Source organism: Zalophus californianus, chromosome 1 (genome assembly GCF_009762305.2).
Source record: "Zalophus californianus isolate mZalCal1 chromosome 1, mZalCal1.pri.v2, whole genome shotgun sequence".
Taxonomy (NCBI): Eukaryota; Metazoa; Chordata; class Mammalia; order Carnivora; family Otariidae; genus Zalophus; species Zalophus californianus.
In genome coordinates, this window is record NC_045595.1 from 45,734,087 (window position 1) to 45,755,670 (window position 21,584).

Consider the following 21,584-nt stretch of genomic DNA (forward strand, 5'->3'; position numbering starts at 1 on the left):
GTTAAGTCTTGAAGTGTCTGAATAAATCCATCTAGTCGCATAATACATAAAAAAAAGATTATTTTATGATTGGTCCTTAAAGCAAAGTAGAATTTTGCCATTTGGAAAAGCAGGGGTAAAATTCCAGTTGACAGAGCAATAGAAGCAAGGTACAGAAGGATAAAAGTAAATGATATGTTCTTAGAAATGCAAATAGTCTGGTATGACAAGAGCATGGATTTCCAGATGGGGAGCAGTGAGAAAGGAGGCAGCCTTCTGAAAAGGTAGGTTTCCTCCAAGTACTGACCAACTGACTGATCAGTTTAGTGATCGATTGATTTAACAAATATTTATTAAGCACCTACTATGTGTCAGATATTATGCTGAGCACTGAAAATAAAATGAGGAACAAGAAAGACATTGTCTCTGTCCTCATGGCACTTGTCTTCTAGTGAACTGTTAGCCACAAGGTTGCCATCAGAGTTTTTGTCTATTTGAGATCTATATAAAACTTTCACATGAGGACAAGGGCAAAACTTGATCAACCCAAGTTACAAACATATCAGTTTAGTTAGATATTTGAGGGGAAACTCATTAAAAATGAGTGAAAGACTAATGTTATAATAACAGTATAAAGCTCTTATATCTACATAAACAATATGGTTTACATTGTAATACACACTTGTTATTTGATTCTTTGCATAATCCTGTATTAGGTAAAAGAAGTGTCATTACCTCAATTTACAGACATAGAAACTAAGGTGCAGTAGATTAAATGGTTTGCTCAAGGTCAGAAGTAAATTCTTGAATTTTGAATAGAGGACATATAATCAGCAAGCCAGCCTGGGGAGGTGTATCTGGGAAATCTAATAGGCCCTCACTTCCTCTGATGGCACCTACCTGAATTACAAGTACAGTTTTTGAAAGAAATGAACCAATTCCCAATTTAGGAATGCATTTTGTAAAATAAATCTTGCTGAGTGAAGATAAACATCATAATCTGAATATTAATAATAGTAAAACTCATCCAACACAAAGTACATTTAAAGCCCTTAACTTAGATTTAATATTTAATCCTCTAATCCTCATCATAATCTGATAAAGTAGATACTACTATTAACTCTAGTTACACAGATGAGGACATGGAGAACAAAAATAGGTTAAGTGATTTCCCCAAAGTCACATAGTTAATAAGTAGGGAAAGAGACATTTGAATACAGGATTCTCTAGTTCTGGAAATGAAACCTTTCACCAATGGGCTGTGTTCCCTCCGACATCTCTTACAATCATGTGTCTATTTAACCTTGGGACCCAAGAATGTTATAGCACACAGTTATTGTTCTCAACTGACAAAAGTCATGAACAATGCCAACTCTTTCTGGTGGGGAGCAGAACCTATCCCTTTTCCTTCACCTAGGAGGAACTCCCTATTCATGGGAACTAGGTGAAGACATAAGCGTTCAGAAAAGAATAGGGCTCTGATGTGGCAAGTGCTTCATTCTACTTAAAGACCATTCTCCTTCCTTCCTCCCTCTATAAAATACCCCAATATCTGACTATACCACTTAGTATTTCTCCTTGTTACTGGCTTCTACAGACCCCAGGTTCACGCTCTATTATTCTTGGAGATCTTAGGTCCTGACTCACTTGTCACTTTCTCCAATACAACCCTATCATAATTCCTGATGACTTTAATATCCACAGGTACTAACCCTTTCAGTCGCATAGCATCTTAATTCCTTGGCTTCCTTCCTCTCTTCCAAAGACTTTGTTCCCCACATGACCTCAGCCACTCACCCCAACAGGCAAACTGTGGATCTTGTCATTCCTAACAACCCTCCATAGTCTCAATTCAAATATCCCACTCCCCACCTACTACCCCCTATCATTCCAGCTCACTCTGATAATTCTTTGTACACAACCAGGACAAGCAAACCATTAGCCCTAATGCCATTCTCCTGTCCCCTACACCTCCCATGTTGTCATTTCCTCCTTACCCAGTTTACACTCTTGATAGATCATTACATTCTTTGAGGTACACACAACACCCATTCCCTTGCCCTGTCTTCTTGTTTTCATACTTTCGACCCAAACCCTACCCTAGCTAACTCCAACTATTTACATCCCTGAAGTTATACCTGTGTAGCTGAACATGGTAACTCTAGAAATGCTCTGCCTTTAAGTTCATGACCACGGTGTGAACCAGACTAACACCATCTTGGACAAATGCTCTGTGACGACCACTCTGTGACGTGAAGACTTCTTGAGCACCCAACATTCTTTGGTTTTGTTTAACCCCACCATTAAGTATACCCTTGAGAAATAATGTCCTTGATCTGCTCTGGAAATATTACTGATTCTTAAACATTTCCTCATGGATGGTCCTCCAGTATGTACTCCCTAGCCTCTAGGGCTATAAATGTAGGTCTTATGGGAAGTGGGATTGTGGAGATCTATTGGTCTTGCAGCTACCCAAGACATGCTTCTGTCTATAAATCCCTTTAAGAAGCCATTTCTTGTCAAGCTGGACTTGTCCATCTTTTTTGTCTGTCTTATGGCTCCAGAGGTCTTTGGAAATTATTTTGCATATTATACCTCCCTTTCACAGAGCAAGGCCCTTAAAAGGATCTTGGTGGTCACCTGTAAACCTACTATATTTCCCAATCATTCCCTCTCCCTCTGTCCTGAGAGAATTATTTTATATTTTCTCTCTTCCCCCATTCCCAAACTCCTCCACTCCCTCACTCTTAGCTAATGCCCTTGCTCCCTATTTCGCTGGGAAATCAGACCCAATCAGAAAAGAAACTTCATTATGTTCTCACCACCACATCTATACACCCATCTGCATCTGGGTCCATATGCTCTGTTTTCCCTCACATTACTACTGTTTGCTTCCTGGAATAACTATCCTTGTTCCTACCTAAATATATTCCCTCTAAGCGTACAGTAGATCCCCTCTTGCCTACTTTTGGATATTGTCCTTGTATTTGTTCCCTCTTTCATGCATTTTGAAAATTTCCTTCTCTACTGAATTATCCTTGCTATAATTTCTTTCATCTCAACAAAACAAAACAATCTTGACCCCTTATCCCCCTGAAAAGCTATCACTTCATTTCTCCTCAGCTGCCCTTTATAGCAAAACTCCTATCTACTTTCTCTTCTCTCATTCTCCTTTGAATCTACCTCCCTGAAATTAGTCTTGACAAAAGACAACAATGTCCTCCATGCTGCTAAATATAATGGCTGACTTTAACACCTAATCTTACCTGAATGGTGAGCAGCATTTGACACAGTCGGCCACTGTAGGAACGCTGACAATAGAGATTCCATCTTTGGCCCACTGCCCTGTCCATGTCCACACGATGACCTCCCTCAGGGCTACGTGTTCTAGCCCCCTTGGAGATTAGTGTATGCCCTGACTGAAATGCAGGGAGGCTTCTCTTAGGTCTTCCCTAAATTTGTTCAGATAACTGTTAGAGATAATATAGTTTCTGCTCCCTGCCCTCCTCCTGACACACAGATGCACCACAAGGTCCATTAAGTGTGAGCTCTCAATTAAGTGTATGTAGACCCTTTGACCTCACTACAAGGTCCTCCTGTACATCCTCTTGCTAGATAAATTCTGTAGGCTATGGTCCAAATTTTACAGAGAACAACTGCAGAGCTGTCTGAATCATCCCTGACCCTCTCTGTCAGTAAATTGACCTGAAGAGAACTGTGTAAACTGTATGGAGTTGCCTGTTTCATTTTTCAGTTTCAAAGTACCACCTCAGTTTGAAGGATACTTTATGGTCCCTCCCCCTCCACCTTCTAACAATCACCTCCTCCTCCTGGAAACTATTTCCTTCTTGGTTTCCACAGCACCATACTTTCTTGGTTTTCCATAACGAGTCCTTCTCTGTCTCTGCTGATAGTTTCTCCTATCTCCCTGACCTCTTCACAATGGAGTGCCCCAGGGCTCAGTTCTCACACTCCTTTCCATCCACACTCCAGTCTCAGAACTTAAATTGTCACCTGCACATTCATGGCTCTGAAATTTTATCTCCAGTTCAGACTTCTGTCCTGAATTCCAGTCTTCAACATACAACTGCTTACTTGACATCTCTATACTGATGCCTAACAGGCATTTTAAAGTTAACAGTGTTCCAAAATTGAACTCTTGATCTTCCCCCCAAACATGCTGTATCCCAAATCCTTTCCATATCAGTTAAGAGCAACTCCATCCTCCATTCATTCAAACCTCAAAACTCCAATCACCCCGGACTCCTCTTTTCCCCCATATCACTTACATGTTCTACTGGCAAATCCCATTGGCTTTACCTTCAATATAAAATCAGAATGCAACTACTTTTGCTTCCTCCAATAATACAAGCCCAATCCACACCACCATCACCTCTTACTTGTATTATTGGAGAATCCTATAGGGTCTTAGACTGGTTCTCACCTGAATCAAGTAACTATCATCTCTTGCTTTGTTGAGTGCAAGAGTCTGCTTACTGGCCTCACTGCTCCTGCCCTTGCCTCTTACACTCTATTCTTGAAAGATAGCTAGAATAATCCTCTTGAAATACAAAACTGAGCCCATGATTCCTTAGCTCAAAATCCTCCAGTGGCTTCCTAGCTCACTCAGAGTGAAAGGCTGACGATTTCCAGTAAGGCTCAATATGAGCTCCTATCACTCTGCCAACTACCCCCATGACCTCCCTCAACTCCTACACTCATACTCAATCTTCTGCTCCTGCCACACCCGTCTTTTTGCTTATGTTCAAACACTCCAGGCCCTCTCTTTCTTCTGGAGGTCTTTACGCGCAAATAAGTCTGTCTACCCAATAAAACTTTCTGTGATCATGGAAATGTTCTAAACCTGTGCTGTTCAATATGGTAGCCACTAGAAACTGTAGCTATTAAGCACTTAAAATGCGGCTAGCACATCTGAGAACTGAATTTTTAATTGTATTTATTTTAATCAATTTAAATGTAAACAGCTACCTTTAGTTAGTGCCTACTCGTTGAGCTTGTGCAGTGTGCTATTTTCTGACAAACACACATGGCTCCTTTCCTCACCTCTTTCAGGTACCTGCCCAAATGTCACTTTATCAGTAAGACCTTCTTTAACCAAGAGACTTAGTATAGCAAGTCACTCCCCATCTGGTATTCCTTAGCTCCTTTCCCTGCTTTGTTTTTCTAAATTTCTCCATGATAATTAGAAATTTCAAACATACTATATGTTTTATTTGCTCATTTATTTGTTGGCTATCTCCTCAAATAATATTTAAGGCCCATCAAGTTAGAGACTTCAGTCTGTTTTATTTTCAGTTCTATATCATTAGTGCCTAAAATAGTACCTGGTACATAGTAAAAGATCAATAATTACTTACTGATTTTATTCAACAAGCAATCCCTGTCAACCATTAACTTCTTGAGTGGTCTAGAACAAGTCATGCCCCATTTTGTACCCAGTTTTTTCCTTCTTCCTATTATTATCTTATATTGTACTTGATGTTTTCTTCCTTATAATTATAACAATTTATACATTCTTCATTTGTTTTTGTTTTGTTTTTTGCTTACTGCCTATATCCTCACTAGACCAAAAACTCCCAAAGGCTAGGGCCTATGTTCATCTTATCAATTTAGCATCATGCCTGGAACACAGTTGTTGCTTAATAAATAAATAAATAGCTTTTCTGGGTTATGAGACAAAGAAGTCTGACACTTAGTAGAGTTTCAATAAGTATCTGTTGAAGAATGCATTCATTATTTAATCTTCAAAACTAATTGGAATGGGTAGATCTCTTCAAACTTGGGCATTCTCCGTTCTTAGAGAAGGGTTCAGATATGCATCCACACAACTACACAGACATCAGATAAAGACCAACTCTGGTGTTACTTAGTCTTATAGGACTATGGACCCTGAAAGGCCCTGGGGGCTGTTAGGGTGCTCAGGGAGAGCTGCCATTATACCTGCCTATCAGATGTGATTGAGGGCCTACCATATGGTTCTTCTCCCTTCTTTCACTATCCTGGGAGGTTGTGGCTGTGATTATTTTGTCATAGTGATTTTGTGAATAGGCTCTGGAGGGCCTTTTCACATTGTTAATACAGCGACCTTCATAACACCTGCCAACTTTGTTAAATGGCCATCCCCCAGCTCACTCTCCAGCTCTCCTTCCACTCCGAACCATGGCTCCAAGGGGGCAGTTCCTATTAACAGGCCTTCCTTTCTTTTCTATGTGCAGCTTTAGAAAATGGCAGAGACAGGACACTATATCAGCAGTAAACTTGTCCATTCACCTTTAACATTTCAAGTTCATAAAGTACGCTTTACTGCTAGCAGAGAGTGGGGACTTTTCCTCTTTGTTTGGCAGAATTGTTTACAGGGATTCAACACTTTCTAAAAGGCATTCACTAAGCTCCCAACAATTTTTACATAAGATAGAACTGGATTCTAAGATTATTGTCTTCATTTAAAAATCCAATTTATTGGGGAGCACCTGGGTGACACAGTTGGTAAGCATCCAACTCTTGGTGTAGACTAAGGTCATGATATCAGGGTTGTGAGATTAAGCCTCACAACAGGCTCCACACTCAGAGTGGAGTGTGCTTGAGATTCTCTCTCCTCCTTCTGCCCCTCCTGCTCATGCTCTCTCTCTCTCTCTCCCTCAAATAAATAAATCTTAAAAAAATAAATAAATAAACATTTTTAAAAAACAAAAATCCAGTTTATTGGGATCAATGGTACCACTTGCTTTTTATTTAAGAGAAATATATGATCACCTTCAAATCATCTCACTATAGGAAAAATTACACTGGGTCTTATTTTGATATCTCCCAAAGTTACTTTTCTTCTTCTTCTTATGACCTACTAATAATAAGCAATAATTGAACACATATTTATGATATGATTTTTTATTATCAAAATCAAAATTTACTTTATAAATCTTTAATGTGTGTTTCTAATTCTGAACCAAGGTTTTCACTTTCTATTGTTAAGTCAATTTATCAAAAGCTGGAATTTTTAGAGATCCTAAACTGTGTCTTTAGTGCTCTATTGATGAATTGCAATGTAAGTCAGTTTTCAGAGACAACAGAAAAGGGCCATCATTTATATTGTCCATTTTCAAAAGGTAATTTCTGCAGCTGTCCCTCCTCACTCCAAAAGACTGTGTGATAGCCTATGTCCTGTTAACCAACCTCAGGGACTTCCAGTTATTTACTGTCACTAAAGTGAAAGCCACCTTTAAAAAGTTGTCCCTATAAATCCAAAGAAGTTTCTAAGCTTCTAAGTCTCCTATTGGTTTCCTTTCTGATTCTCCTCTGATTTTTTATTTCTGACAAATCTGACAGCAGTCTACAAATTAACTTTCTACAGGGGGAGAAAATAAAAGAAAGAAAATCCGTTATGATGAAAACTTAGGATAACATTGCTGCATCTCACTGCCAAGTGGCTTTAGTCAGCAGTGAACTCCGTGATCCTAAAATAAATTCAATATTCTCTCTTGTTGACAGTAAACCTTACATGGTTAAAATCTTGGTGCACAGAGTGAATATGAAATGGAGAAAAAGATAAACTTACAGAATATAATGAACAATTGGGATCTTCTTATTTTCAAGGATATTTAATAACACAAATTGAAATTCTAACAGTATTCCCAGGCAGAGTTATAGATCAAATCTACTCCAATGAAAACTCAAGGTTTATCTGTATTTATAAGTGGTTTTCTAGAAAATTCTTTTCTTTTCCAAGCACAAAACCCATCACAAATTCCTTAATTTCTGGGGGAAAATGCCTAAGATTGAACCATACTTTACGTTAACTTCCTGGTAGGTTTCCTGATTGGACTGGCTACCCTGGTGGCATTTCTGCTGCCTTTAGCCTGTCCCAGAAAAGAATAGAGGTGGTTGGAATAGAGAATGCAGAGACTAAATGAGGTGAGTGCTCATTTGGCAGACTTGTACTTACTTGCCATGTCTTTCAGGCTTTTGTCGTTTGTATTCATGAAATATGTAAGGACAGGGTGGAGAAGTGGTGTCACTTCCTGGCTTGAGGTCAGGAGACCTTGATTCTAGTCTGTGACAACCTCTAACTACTCTAACACTCTGTGCCAATGTCTGCCTGCCATTTCCCTCATCTACTAAATTAGGGGGTTGAAAAAGCTGTTCTCTAAAAGTCTGTTCCAACCCTAAAATTCTGTGATTTTTCAATAAAATATAATGACATGTAAAAGTGAATAAAAAGATGAATAAAAATAAAATAAAAAGTGAATAAAAAAGTGAAAAAAGAAATAATTCATTCAGTCAAGTCATATTGCCTTAACCTAAATGATTTTTGGTTTCAAAGTTCAAAAGTAATTACAAAGAAATGGAGGGGACAGAAATGAGTTGCCAGTTAAAGCTAACAGACATTATAAGCAAGAGCTCTCTTTCCTGAAATGCACATTGAAATTAGCAATTAACATCTTCTGGAAACAAGCAAATGATCAGGAAGCCTTCTGGCAAAAGGGAGTCATAAAGTTTCATTGTACCACTTAACAGGTATTTTATAACATGATAAATTAGATACCTTTCATCCACTATAATAATATATTTCCACAATAATTAAAGATGATTCAAGGCCTGATGCACTCTGGCTGGGCCTGATCCTGAAGAAATTACTCATTCAATAAGATTTTGGTATGTTTGTGCCAAAAAAAGAAAAAACCCATAATCTCATATTATCTTTTGGTAGTAGTAACCGAAAACTGAATCTTCCGAAGGAAAACAGTGACGCAATTATCTGCAGAGTACAGGCTTTGGCCTGGCTTCAGGTGAGGCTAGGTTCAGGGAATAACACAATGTTATCTTTGGGCTATTTTCTGCCTTGTCCTGGCTAATTTTCAGGGTCCACAAGAAGCAACATGGTGGGGGTGGGTGGCGCCTGGGTGGCTCAGTTGGTTAAGCGACTGCCTTCAGCTCAGGTCATGATTCCAGGGTCCTGGGCTCGAGTCTCATACCGGGCTCCTTGCTCAGCAGGAAGCCTGGTTCTCCCTCTGCCTGCCACTCCCTCAGCTTGTGCTTGCTTGCTCTCTCTCTCTCTCTCTCTGACAAATAAATAAATAAAATCTTAAAAAAAAAAAGAAGCAACATGGGTAACTGCGACCAACACAACATGGGTGTTTGCTGACCAGGTTCAATTTCAATGCTATCAAATACTTCTTTTCCCCTAAAAGAGTAGAAGTCCCAAGCTTGGTTATTACTAGCTTGAATTAAGTCACATGACAACATCTGAACCAAGCACCAGCCCAAGGATTAAATGTGAGACCAGCTTAGTCCTGAGTCATAAGCCAGCACCCTCCTCCAACAAACCCTGAAAACTCTGCCAGGTAAAAGTGGAAGTGAGAGTTTGTTTAGGGAAACTAGTGTTAGCTAGAAACCAGGTTGATTGTAGCTAGGTTACAAATTACAGGTGTCAATTTCATGCCTGAAATAACATGTGCTCTTAGAAAAGAGTCACAAACTTGAAAAGCTTCCTAGTGATACCAATCTCATCTCTTCATTTAAGGCTGAGACTTAAAGAAACTGAAGTAAAGCATAATGGTTAAGCTCATAAGCTTTGGAATCAGGCAATCCTGGTTTTGAGTTCTGATTATGTCATTTATTAGCTCTGTATCACTGAGCAAAGTACTTCACTGAACTGAGTCTCATTTGAAAATAGGAAAATCATTGTCCCACCTCACAGGATCGATGTAAAGTTTAAATGAAATAATGGGCATACAGTACCTTGCAAAGTAACCTGGCCCTTAGTGTCTAATAAACAACAGCTGTTATTAATAGAGAAAAAAAGACTTGCTCAAAGTCACACAGCTAATTAATGGCAAAGCTAGAAATAAAATTGAATCCCTTCTAGCTCAGAGCTATAAGTGAATCAAGGTGAAATTTAATAGCACACAAGTCAGTTATATCTGAAACATCATAGAATAAATCAGTTTTTCTTCCCAAATTGCAACTTGGAACCTCACAGTTCCCATTTCACAGAGCAGCCATGTAATGTCAACATCATCAGACATTCCTGAGAAGGGGCTGTGACAGGCCTGTCATATTTTGCTCCTCCAACCATGACTAGGCATATTAGAGAAAGACATCATTGATGTGATGGACACAAGCTGGGACCCTTGGGTATCTTATGGCTACTTGTCTTATCAGCCAAGTATTTGCTGAACATTTTCTGTACATTTAGCAATGTGTGGAATATTAAAATAGAAAGGACATTTTCTGCATTCCAAGGCCTTACTCTTAATGAGAGATGGGTCAGGTAGGTGGTAGAGACAAAAAGTGTTAAAGGTGCTAAGGCAGAAGGGATCACTAATGGGCAGGTTGGTAAACACATGACAGTTTGGGACAGATTTGATTAAGGAGAAAGGAATAGGGAAAGGGGACCCCAGGTGATGAGTTCAGCATAAACAAAGATGCAAGAAGAGATGAATATGATGTGGGAGAGTGAGATGAAGAACAGGAAGGACAGAGTAAGAAGCAGGAAATTAAAGCTGAGCAAGACAATGCCAGCTCTGAATTTAGGACTGAAGAGGCAGCATGTGAGTGGATGAAGGCTCAGGAGCACAAACCAGCAGACAAAGATTCCAAGTCACTCATCTATTCAAAACATTCATTGGGTCTCCAGCTCTTTGGTTTGCCCCTCAAGGTGTTACATGCTCTGATTCCATCCCCCACTTAGCTCTTCCTCTTCTGAATATGTCCCATGATCTTACCCAGACATATTGCTCACTGTTTGCAAAACCTGCCCATCATGCCCCTACCTGTACTTATTTCCAAATGCTGTTTCTTACACTTACAATGCCTTTCTGCTCTCATCTCTGCCTGGCATAATTCTAACCACTGTAATGCCCAAGTCATAACCTTATTCATAAATAATCATTCCTTAAAGTTGATGACAGAAAGAAGAATTTACTAAGAGACTTCATGTCCACTATCTCTTTTAATAATACTCTTCCTGGAGCCCACCACATTTCAAATTAATTGTGATCTCTCCCTCCTCTGAATCTCATGCAGGAATAGTAGCAAAAATAACAATAGTGATGGTAATGATGATAATAGCACCATTTAATAAGTACTAAGCACCTTACATGCATTCTCTAATTTAATATTTGTAAAAACTCCATGAACAATTTTGTCATTCCCATTTCATAGATAAGAAAAGGGAGACTCAGGGTAGGTATGTAAATTTCCTAAGACCACACAGCTAATAAACTGCAGAGCCAAGGCTGGAACTCCAATACCTGTGTTTTTAGCTCATTGTGCTGTCAGAGAAGATTGCTCTTCTCTAATGGCATTGATCATGAACTGCTTTTGATATTTATCTATGTATATGGCTTCACTTCTTCATAAGGTTTAATAGTCCTTGGGGGAATGGAACATGCATTTACCTATATTAATTCTCCAAGTCCTTGGGGGAATGGAACATGCATTTACCTATATTATTACCCCCATAATAATCTGTTATCTGTAAAATAATATTTGTATAGTAACTTTGTAACTTAGAAAGCACTCTAATATCCCAGTGCATGGAAGTCTTAACCACAATCTTATGAAAAAAGATTCATTTCTAACTTGCACATGAGACAACGAAGTTCAGATGATTTAAACGGCATCATCAAGGACTTAACTGCTAGTAAATTGCATACTCAACCAAAATCTGGTGGCAATTGTTGGAGTTGTTATATAAACACTGAGTTCTCTCATCCTCCCCCGAGATAGCTTGGAGCCATGTGTTCTATACCATTTGCAAGAGGTGCCCAGTGGGAATAAGCTCCAGTTACCCATAGTAGTGATTTACTTGATCACATGTCCTTTGTTGGCTCCTTCCTGGTCTTACTTCCTCACACCTGGACTGGTATTTCCTGGGATTACCTCCCAAATAAACTATTTGCACTCAAATTATTTTCTCAGGGTCGGCTTCTAGGGAAATCAAAATTGAGACATTCTTCCTGAAGCACTGTTGCTCCCAATGGGTTAGAGGGGTAAGGTTAGGAAGGTAAAATAATCAGGAATTTTAGGCTATGTGATTTCCATTTTCAATTCTTTAAACAAAGGAGAGAGGGAGTTGTTATAAAAAGAGTCATTTAATAGCCTGCAGCCTGTTAAATTCATTGCAAGTCAAAACTTCTGCTTAAAGGGGCCCTGATATTAAATTGACACTTGCCTTGGAATCTAAAACAGAATTGGTTAAAACAGAGAAAGATTTTCTGCATTTCTCTGGTTATTTCCATTACAGACGGAAATATTCTGATACTTGCTCCTTTGCTCTGATTATAGCTGAAGGCAATTTCTGAAATTCTTAGACTGAACTGGAACCCCCATTTATGCCAAGATAGCACAGCTCATTCTCAAAGTCTCAAAGCCTAGCATGGAATCAAGGATCTTGATGTGGTTAAGGAGTACTGAAAGAAAAATAAACCAACAAACATGAAAACAATTTAATGAAGGAGCGCCCAGGGAATTCTCATGCATAAATACATGCACAGTAACACATAAAACCGACAGAATAACTAATGTTATTTTGAGTTCACAGGGTATTTTTGGTCCAGGGGATTATCTGAATCCAGTGGTGGCTTCATTATTCTTATAAAATCTCTGGCCCTCACCCCAGAGGGTAAAACTAAAACAGAAACTTTAAGCAGCAGAGATGCGCTGATGCCTTGATAGCTAGTTCATGAAGAATACTTCAGATTTGGGGAAAGCATAGTCTTGTAAATCTTAGCTTAATGTTTTAGCAGTGAATGAGGAAATAGGTTTATATCTAAAAAGATGCTACACAGGTATCAATATTTTTATTTGATATGACTTTTAAAATCATCTGTCCAGGTAGAGTCCTATGCTGAATTGGAAGTGGGAAGCTCCTTAGAAGCTCTGGTTAAGATGTCAAAGATAGTATGGGGCGCCTGGGTGGCTCCGTCGTTAAGCGTCTGCCTTCGGCTCAGGTCATGATCTCAGGGTCCTGGGATCAAGCCCTGCATTGGGCTCCCTGCTCAATGGGGAGCCTGCTTCTCCCTCTGCCACTCCCCCCGCTTGTGTTCCTGCTCTTGGTATCTCTCTCTCTGTCAAATAAAAAAATAAAATCTTTAAAAAAAAATTTAAAAAAGGATGTCAAAGATGATAATACCTACTTTAGAGATAGAAAAGGCCTGGCACAGAGCTGAGAAGTGGTGTTCAATTGGCCCTATGGCTAAACCACTAAGAGAACTCAGAGTAAAACCTTTGTATGTTCAAAAACCTCAGGGATAGCTTGGCACAGGAGAACAAGGGAGTTTGGACCCTGTGACTGTGTATTAAAACTCTGAATGTTATCGAGATTCTCAGGGCATCTTTGTTTAGAGGATTATCTTGACACATAATGGTTTCATTTATTCTCAGGATATCCCTAATGGGTAAACTATTAAAAGACACTGCTTTTCTCCTCCAAGGAGGAAACAGAGAAGGATGCAAGAAAACAGTCATTGTCCCGAGTGGGTTTGTAAATTGATGGTGGGCAGAATTGTGAAGATTTTTTTTCCCACTGATACTCCATGTCACCCAAACTAAAATTCTTAATTCTGGGGAGAAAAAAATAGAAAATTAGGAACTTGAATATCTAGAAAAGTGGATGTCTGAGAAAAAAAGTAAAAAAAAAATTTTTTTTCTCATTGCATCCTTAAGAGAGATGAAGAAAGCTAGAGCAAATTTCACTTGCTCAAATAAAGAGTTGAATGGGTCCACTCAGTGTTCTGTTATGCTAAGGTAGGCTCTGTTAATGATGCCATCATGGGCAGACCAAAGGCTGTATTTTGGGAAGTGCTGAAGGCATACTCTTATGTACATCTGGTAATGACTCTCACTCAGTTATCCTAAACTGAATAGGTTAAATAAAGGTCCCCTGAAGCTTTTTTTGATGTCAGGAAACATACTCTTTGTCTTTCTCCATATCCTACAGACACCTGGGAAGCTGGAGTCAACACTTAAATAAAATGGTCTACAAAACTGCAGATAAAAGCTACTCTCATTAAGAGAAAGCCCCAACAGAGCTCAAACCTTTCACTCAATACTACAACGGTTTCTCAATCTGATCGTTTATTAAACATGTTTATCGCATGAAGTAGGCTGGTTAGGTTATATTACTTCCATTTTAGAGATGATGAGGCTTTGGTTCATAGTAATGATACTTCCATTTTAGAGATGATGAGGCTTTGGTTCATAGTAATGAAAAGGTACCAAGTAATTCTTCCAGTTTAATAGCATGTAACTATGTAGAAAATAGCATTTACTATGGTGGAAAAAAGGCACTGTTCGTTTGGTTTCAATTATATTTCAACCAGAAAAGTCAATGGAATGGCCTAGATGTTTGATATTGACATTTCTGTTCTTCTCACAGGCTATGATGCTCTTTTGATTACTGGTTTCTGCATTTATTTTCAAAGGTGGACTTGTAATTGTAATGGTAATTGCCAAAGTAATTCCTCTATTATTACTCTGCTCTTTGGGTGCCCTTTTCTTCAGCTAAAGGTTATTGTACCCACTAAACAGAAATATGGAAAATGCCCTCAAAGGTCATTTTTGAGGCCTTGTCTTAAGGAGAAATCTCTTGCAAACTAGTCAGGGTCTTTTGCTATTTTCAAAAAAAAAAAAGTTTCATGGGCATTGTTCTCATTTGCAAGAAGTTACCAGTATTAACTACAAGATATTTGGGGGGTAAGCAGGGTTTAAGCTGAGAGTCAGGAGACCAGGGTTATAGTTATATCTGTCATTAATTGGCTATACACTCCTGGATAAAGCATTTTATCGCTCCAGGAACAAAATTCCCCATTTGCGAATATGGGAAATGGAATGAATGATCTCTGAGGTACATTCCAGCCCTAGATCTCTTATAATTCTATAACAAATATATTGAGTTATTAAAAAAAAAGCAAAATACCTTACAATAGACTCTAATGAAATGTTGGTATTAAATAAAGCAAAAATAAAGAAATACTATCTGTTTTGTGGGATAAAGGCTGTTTATAATACCACAGAAATTGAGGACTGGAAGAAGAAAAATTCTGGGGTTGGATAACACTTTAACTACTTGATAGGGACCTCATTCACCCTTGAGATCTTTGACTAAAAGGCAATCATCTAGGACTAAGCATAATTCATCTCTGGCATAAATCACGGGGTATTTTGGAAAAGGATGTCCAGTTTTTGAAACAGCAAGATTTCTAGCCCTTTGTTAAAGCTAGATACCACATTTTTACCCTTGGTAGCCAGACGGAGATTAGAAGGTGGTAGTCCCAGGGCGCCTGTGTGGCTCAGTCGGTTAAGCAACTGCCTTCAGCTCAGGTCATGATACCAGGGTCCTGGGATCCATCCCAGTGTCGGCTTTCTGCTCAGAAGGGAGCCTGCTTCTCCCTCTGCCTGCCGCGGCCCTGCCTATGCCCTCTCTCTCTCTCTCTCTGTCAAATAGATAGATAGATAGATAGATAGAGAGATAGATAGATAGATAGATAGATAGAAGATGGTAGTCCCAAAAATAGGAGTTTCCAAAACCAATAAGCCCAAGTCAAATATATTAAAGAAGCCATCCAGCAAAGAGGAAATGAAGCGAAACGGTGATTGCTGTCTTAGAAAATTTATTCTTCTACTTGTGTAAGTGGAAAACATTTAACCTCTTGGGGGCCCTTCTATCTCTAGAATCCTATGATTTTGTGGCTTTATGATGTTTCTAGGTTATTTAATAGATGATAGGAATAGAATTATTTGAAAGCAATGTCAATCTAACTATAATTTCTCTGTTCATTCAGACACCGTCCCTTTTCTGAGGACTTCTTTGTTGGCCATAAATCATTTGAATAACAAAACAATAGACTTAACCCAAATACATTAATTCCTAAATTTTCAAGTCATTCCTTATAAAATTGAAGCTATATATGGAAGAGTTATCAGCCTAAGTTCAATTTATCATATTTACCAATTCCAATGATCCATTTTACAAACTATCATTATCCATTGTTTTTAAAATCCATTTAGTTTGGATAGTATCTTCCTTACTTAGTTACAAATGCAGAATTACATCGCAGAGTACATTGCGATAATTTGCCTTTCCAAAATCAAGTAGGTAATTGTCCTTCAGATAGTACAGCATGAACTCTGACCCAACTTTTATTTACTTGGCCCTAATGAAGTGAAGAGTTCCATCTTTTTAGCTTTCCTTGGTGTTTCTTTGGTTTGCTAATATCTTTTTAAGTGGGTTTTTAAGAATGTTTTTCAGCAGTGTTTTACATCTTTAAGTGCAAAAGATATGTAAGAATTTGCATTTGCCAAGTTATTAGGCTGAGATAAAATTGGGTGCTTGAGAAAGCTTATTGTAAATGGTAAAGTACTTCACCAATGATAATTATAATAGTAATAAACGTTTGGGGCAATGTAGGGTGATGGTTAATAGCACAGGCTTTGAAGGCAAAGCAACTGGGATTTGAGTCTTGCCTTACTTTCTACCAACTTTATGACTTTGGCAAGTTTCCTCACCTCTGAATGCCTCTCTGACTGATCTATAAAAATGCAAATAATATCAATACCTACTTTCCAGGATCATCCTAAGTACAGACAGTATTTGTAAACATCTTACATAATGCCTACTCGATAGATGTTAATTATTATTATTAATTATATTACCTCAATAAATAATTTTAATAGGAAGAAATGTACTGATCAATTAATTAATCACTAGATTATTGTAAGGACTAAATGAGAAAAATGTATGCAACAGACTTAGCACAAAGCCTAGACAATGTCTTATTTCATTGACTTTAAGACGTCATCCAGGTGCACCATTATTGCATGTGCCCCCAAGAAAAAAAAAATTTCTGCCAATTAATTGTAAGACACCACCAACCATGAGACACATCCATATTGCAGAGAGATAAAATTCTGGGGGAAAAAAATGCCCCTTAGAATTGATGGGATATAATAGTTTCAAATAAATAGTATAATAATAAAAGATGAGGGAGAAGAGGAAAAGGCAAAATAGGAAATTCTCATTAAATTAATTTCTCAGTGACCTCAGATCTATCTGTCAATTTTTCATTCACTTACATACCCCATATTATTCTTGTTAGTGAGGAAGAAAATAAGAAACTGGCCAGAGAGAGCCAATAAAGAATCATAAAACACGATCGTGGTTAATTAACCATATATCTCCCACAATATTCATGGAGTCCTTGCAGGGAATGAAAACTTCTTGGTCACTTGTCTCCCCTCCCATCCATTGCAAGTATCTCTTCTATAGCATCTCTGAAATGCACAGAAAGTATTTATGCTGCATTTCATTCCAGAGCCCCTTTCAATGGGTCTTAGAGTTGCTGCTGTAGAAATGTAAATTCCCTTGCACAGGCTGACACTGGGGTAGGTGGGTAAAGAGTGGCAGCATGTGGGGGTGTGCTAATCATCACTGCCAACCTTGATGGGAAGGTGGGTGACACTAGTTCTAAGTGGCAAAGGGGAAAAGCAGCATTTGAAGTATAATTTAAGCAAGATCTAGAAAATAAATGACAGAGAAGAGGGAGAAGAGCTCTCATTTATTTCAGAAAACTTTCCAGCAGCTGCAATAGGTGGGGGGAAAAAGGAAGAAACATTTGGGGGAAATGCAGGAATGTATTCAAGCAAAGGAACTGAGAGAAAACAATATAGTTGCTGCTATTTATGGGAAAACTCAGCAATTATTAAAGGATACAAACTGTTTTACTCTACCAAACAGCATGTCAATCTTGAAAAAGTCATGATGGCCAATCAGCCAGTCCTATTAGAATCTAAATGAGCTTTAGAAGAGAAAAAACATTAGAAACTGTCTCGCACAGTAGTTCTTGATCCTGGCTGTATCGTAGGATCATCTAGAAAGCTTTATAAACATACCAATGCTTGAGACTTACCCCCTAAAGAATATGATTTCATTAGCTTTGGGTGGAGCCCAGCTAATTGGTGTTTTTTGTTTTTTGTTTTTTGTTTTTAAAGCTTCCCCTGGTGATTCTAATACTGAGCACAGAACAGCTGATCAAATTCAACTTCTTCACTTTACAAATAAAAAAACGAAGGCCCAGAGAGGTACTGTGACCTACCCATAAATACACAGCCAAAACCTCAAAACAGAGCTATGATTCTATGATAAATCCAGTCATTGATCTCAATTCTTCATCTCTCTGTACTTGTACTACACATCCTCGCCCTTACCATGGCCTTGCAGCAAGAGAAGAGTAATGCCTCCGCCCTTGGACTTTGGACTTGGCCATGTGCCTTGTTTTACCCAGCAGGATATCCACAGTCCTGAGACAATCAATGGCTTGAAATGCACGTGATTGGTTGGGTTTGTCCTCTTGTGCTCATGTCTTTTGCCATGAGAAGAGCATATTCTGGTAATGAGTAACTAGTTGCTGATCCAAGGAAAATGAGAAACTCATGGAGCAGACCCAGTTAACTCAGACATGTATAAGTCAAAAATAAATGCTAATTATTGTGAGCCACTGACTCTGGAGTGCTTTGTCATGCAGCATTATTATAGCAATAGCTCCCTGAGACACTCAAACCCAAGTTTTCTAATGTGTGGTTCATCACTGGACCTCTAATGGCTTCCCATATAGAGGATATGGGGTACAATCTGATAATGATCTGCCAGTGCTTCATAGAAGACAAATTACATCCTCACATGTATAACTCATCAAACCCAGACACAGAGATGCTAGAGGTTCTTTGTGATTAGCTATTCAAAGACAGAATTTCCCTCCATTGAGACCAATTCTTACTCATTCCTATATTTAATTCACTCCTGAATAATTACAAATAACAGTTTTTGAGCTCTTTTTATATGGAAAATTTGCTTGATCCTAAGACAAGAAAACCCCATTTTATAGATAAGGAAATCAAGTCTCTACAAGATAAATGATGTACCAAGTCATATGGCCAGAATGGGAACTACAGAGGCTATCCTCTTAACTACTATGCTACACTGTTCCTCCGTCTTGACTTCATTTTTATGATCAATGCAAATTACTCATATTGGCTAATTTGGCAGAAATGCACATCACTTATTCAAGGAGAATTGCTTTTTTCAGGTATTATCTCTATATCTTTACTATTTTTACTCACTCTTTATATTGTCTGACATTTAACTACAGAGCATCTATAAAGTCTAAAAACATAAATTAATTTTATATTAATGATTCTGCACCCAATTCCACTGTGTGGGTTCTTCCCCTGCAACAAACAATTCTCTAATACCAGCTAGGTGTCCTACAACTGAACTCAATTCTAACTATCCATCTGAAGATCAGTTAAGGGCTCAGTCCTATAAGGTTGTACCCACCCCAACCACTTCAGATGCAAAGCCCAGGTCGCCATCTGTTCTTCTGACCAACTGGCTACAGACTGGAGGTTCCAACGACATCCTCCTTGGGTTGATTAATGTGCCAGAGTGGCTCACAGAACTCAGAACATTTTACTTACTAGACTACCAATTTATTATAAAGGATTTAACTCAGCAGCAGGCATATGAAAGAGATGCATAGGGCAATGTACAGAAAAAGGGCAAGAAGATTCCCTGCCCTCTCCAAGCATACCACTCTCCCTGAAAAACCATGTGTTCACAAACTCAGAAGCTCTCTGAACCAAATCTTTTTGGGTTTTTATGGCAGCTTCATTACATAGCCATTATCGATCACAGCACTGGCCATTGGTGATTGAACTCAAACTCCAGTCCCTCTTCCCTCCCCAGAGGTCAGGGTGTGGGGAAGGTAAAGTGGAGGGGTGGGACTGAAAGTTCCAACCCTCTAACCACCGGGTTGGTTTCCCCTGGCAACTAGCTTCCATTCTAAGGTTAGGGGATTTCTAAAAGTCAACTTATTAACATAACAAAAGATATCTTTGTAGTTGCTGTCCTCACTTAGGAAGTCCAAGGGTTTTAGGGTTTCTGTGCCAGAAATGGGGATGAAGATGAAATAAATATTTCTTATTATAAAGCACAATGTCATATATATATATATGGCAATCTTATCAAAAGATTGCCTTCCCAGAAGCTGAAAGTGCTAGCCACTTTTTTCTTAACTTCCCTTCCCCTTTAGCATGGGGCATGGGGATGTGACCTAGACTCTGCCAATCAGATGCTGGTGCCAACAGAGGTCTGCCCCTTTATATAAGGAAAGTAAAAGCTTTCCTGCAGAAGGCCCCAACTTAGCACACTTCTATTGTTTTCCAGGGACCACTGCTGGGGCATCTAGCCATCCCTACCTGCGAAGAAGGCTGGGGATGTGAATATTAAGCTTTTCAGCCTGTGTGGTGGGATCCAGCAAGAGAGAAGGTTGGAAATGGCTTTTGTGTAACCCCTTAGCAGGAAGGCATTACTATTTCCAATACACACATAAGGAAACAGAGGCTCTGAGAAGACAGATGACTTGCCTAGGGTGACACAGCTAATGAATAGAAGAAATAGGATGTGAACCCAATGTCTGTCAGCGTAAAAAGTCCACATTCTCTCAATTATGCCATTACGGTGGTTTAAAAAATATGTCCACAATTCTTCGTTAGTTCTCACTTCCAAGAGGTAGAACTCAATTCCCCTCCCCTTGAGTGTAGGCTGGACTTGGTGACTAGTTTCTAACAGATAATGTAAAAAGGAAGTTAGAGTGCCAGATTAAAAAAAATAAAAACAGGATGCATTTTAATAAAAAGTGCAGGAATGGTCATCTTAAGCTTCGAAAACATGGATATCTTCTTAAATTCTCTCATAAATTAAGGTAAAGAATAAGAACAAATCATTCTGAAAGAAACTACATGAATGGCCCATATATTTAACTGTATGCTTTCATAAATGTTTAATAACTTTCATATAGTCTTCCTGAGAAATATAAGTGTATTTATCAAATATGTATAGTCATTATCATGCCAAAATCTGAATTACTGTAAAATTTTTGTGTATTGTTAAAACTGTAATTCTGAATTGCATTATAAAAGTGATTCTTGGGTGCCTGGGTGGCTCAGTTGTTAAGCGTCTGCCTTTGGCTCAGGTCATGATCTCAGGGTCCTGGGATAGAGCCCCACATCAGGCTCCCTGCTTTATGGGAAGCCTGCTTCTCCCTCTCCAACTCCCCCTGCTTGTGTTACGTCTCTCTGTCAAATAAATAAAATCTTAAAAAAAAGAAAAAAGATTTTTTCTATTGTTTTTATGTTACCCATAATGAAAACTCGAATACACACACACACAAGTATGAACTATTCTATTTATTTTTTAATTTTTTATTGTTACGTTAATCACCATACATTACATCATTAGTTTTTGATGTAGTGTTCCATGATTCATTGTTTGTGCATAACACCCAGTGCTCCATGCAGAATGTGCCCTCTTTAATACCCATGGGAAGGCTAAACCATCCTCCACCCCCCTCCCCTTGAGAACCCTCAGTTTGTTTTTCAGAGTCCATTGTCTCTCATGATTCGTCTCCGCCCTCCAATTTCCCCCCTTTCATTCTTCCCCTCCTGATTATCTTCTTCTTTTTCTTTTTTCTTAACGTATATTGCATTATTTGTTTCAGAGGTACAGATCTGTGATTCAACAGTCTTGC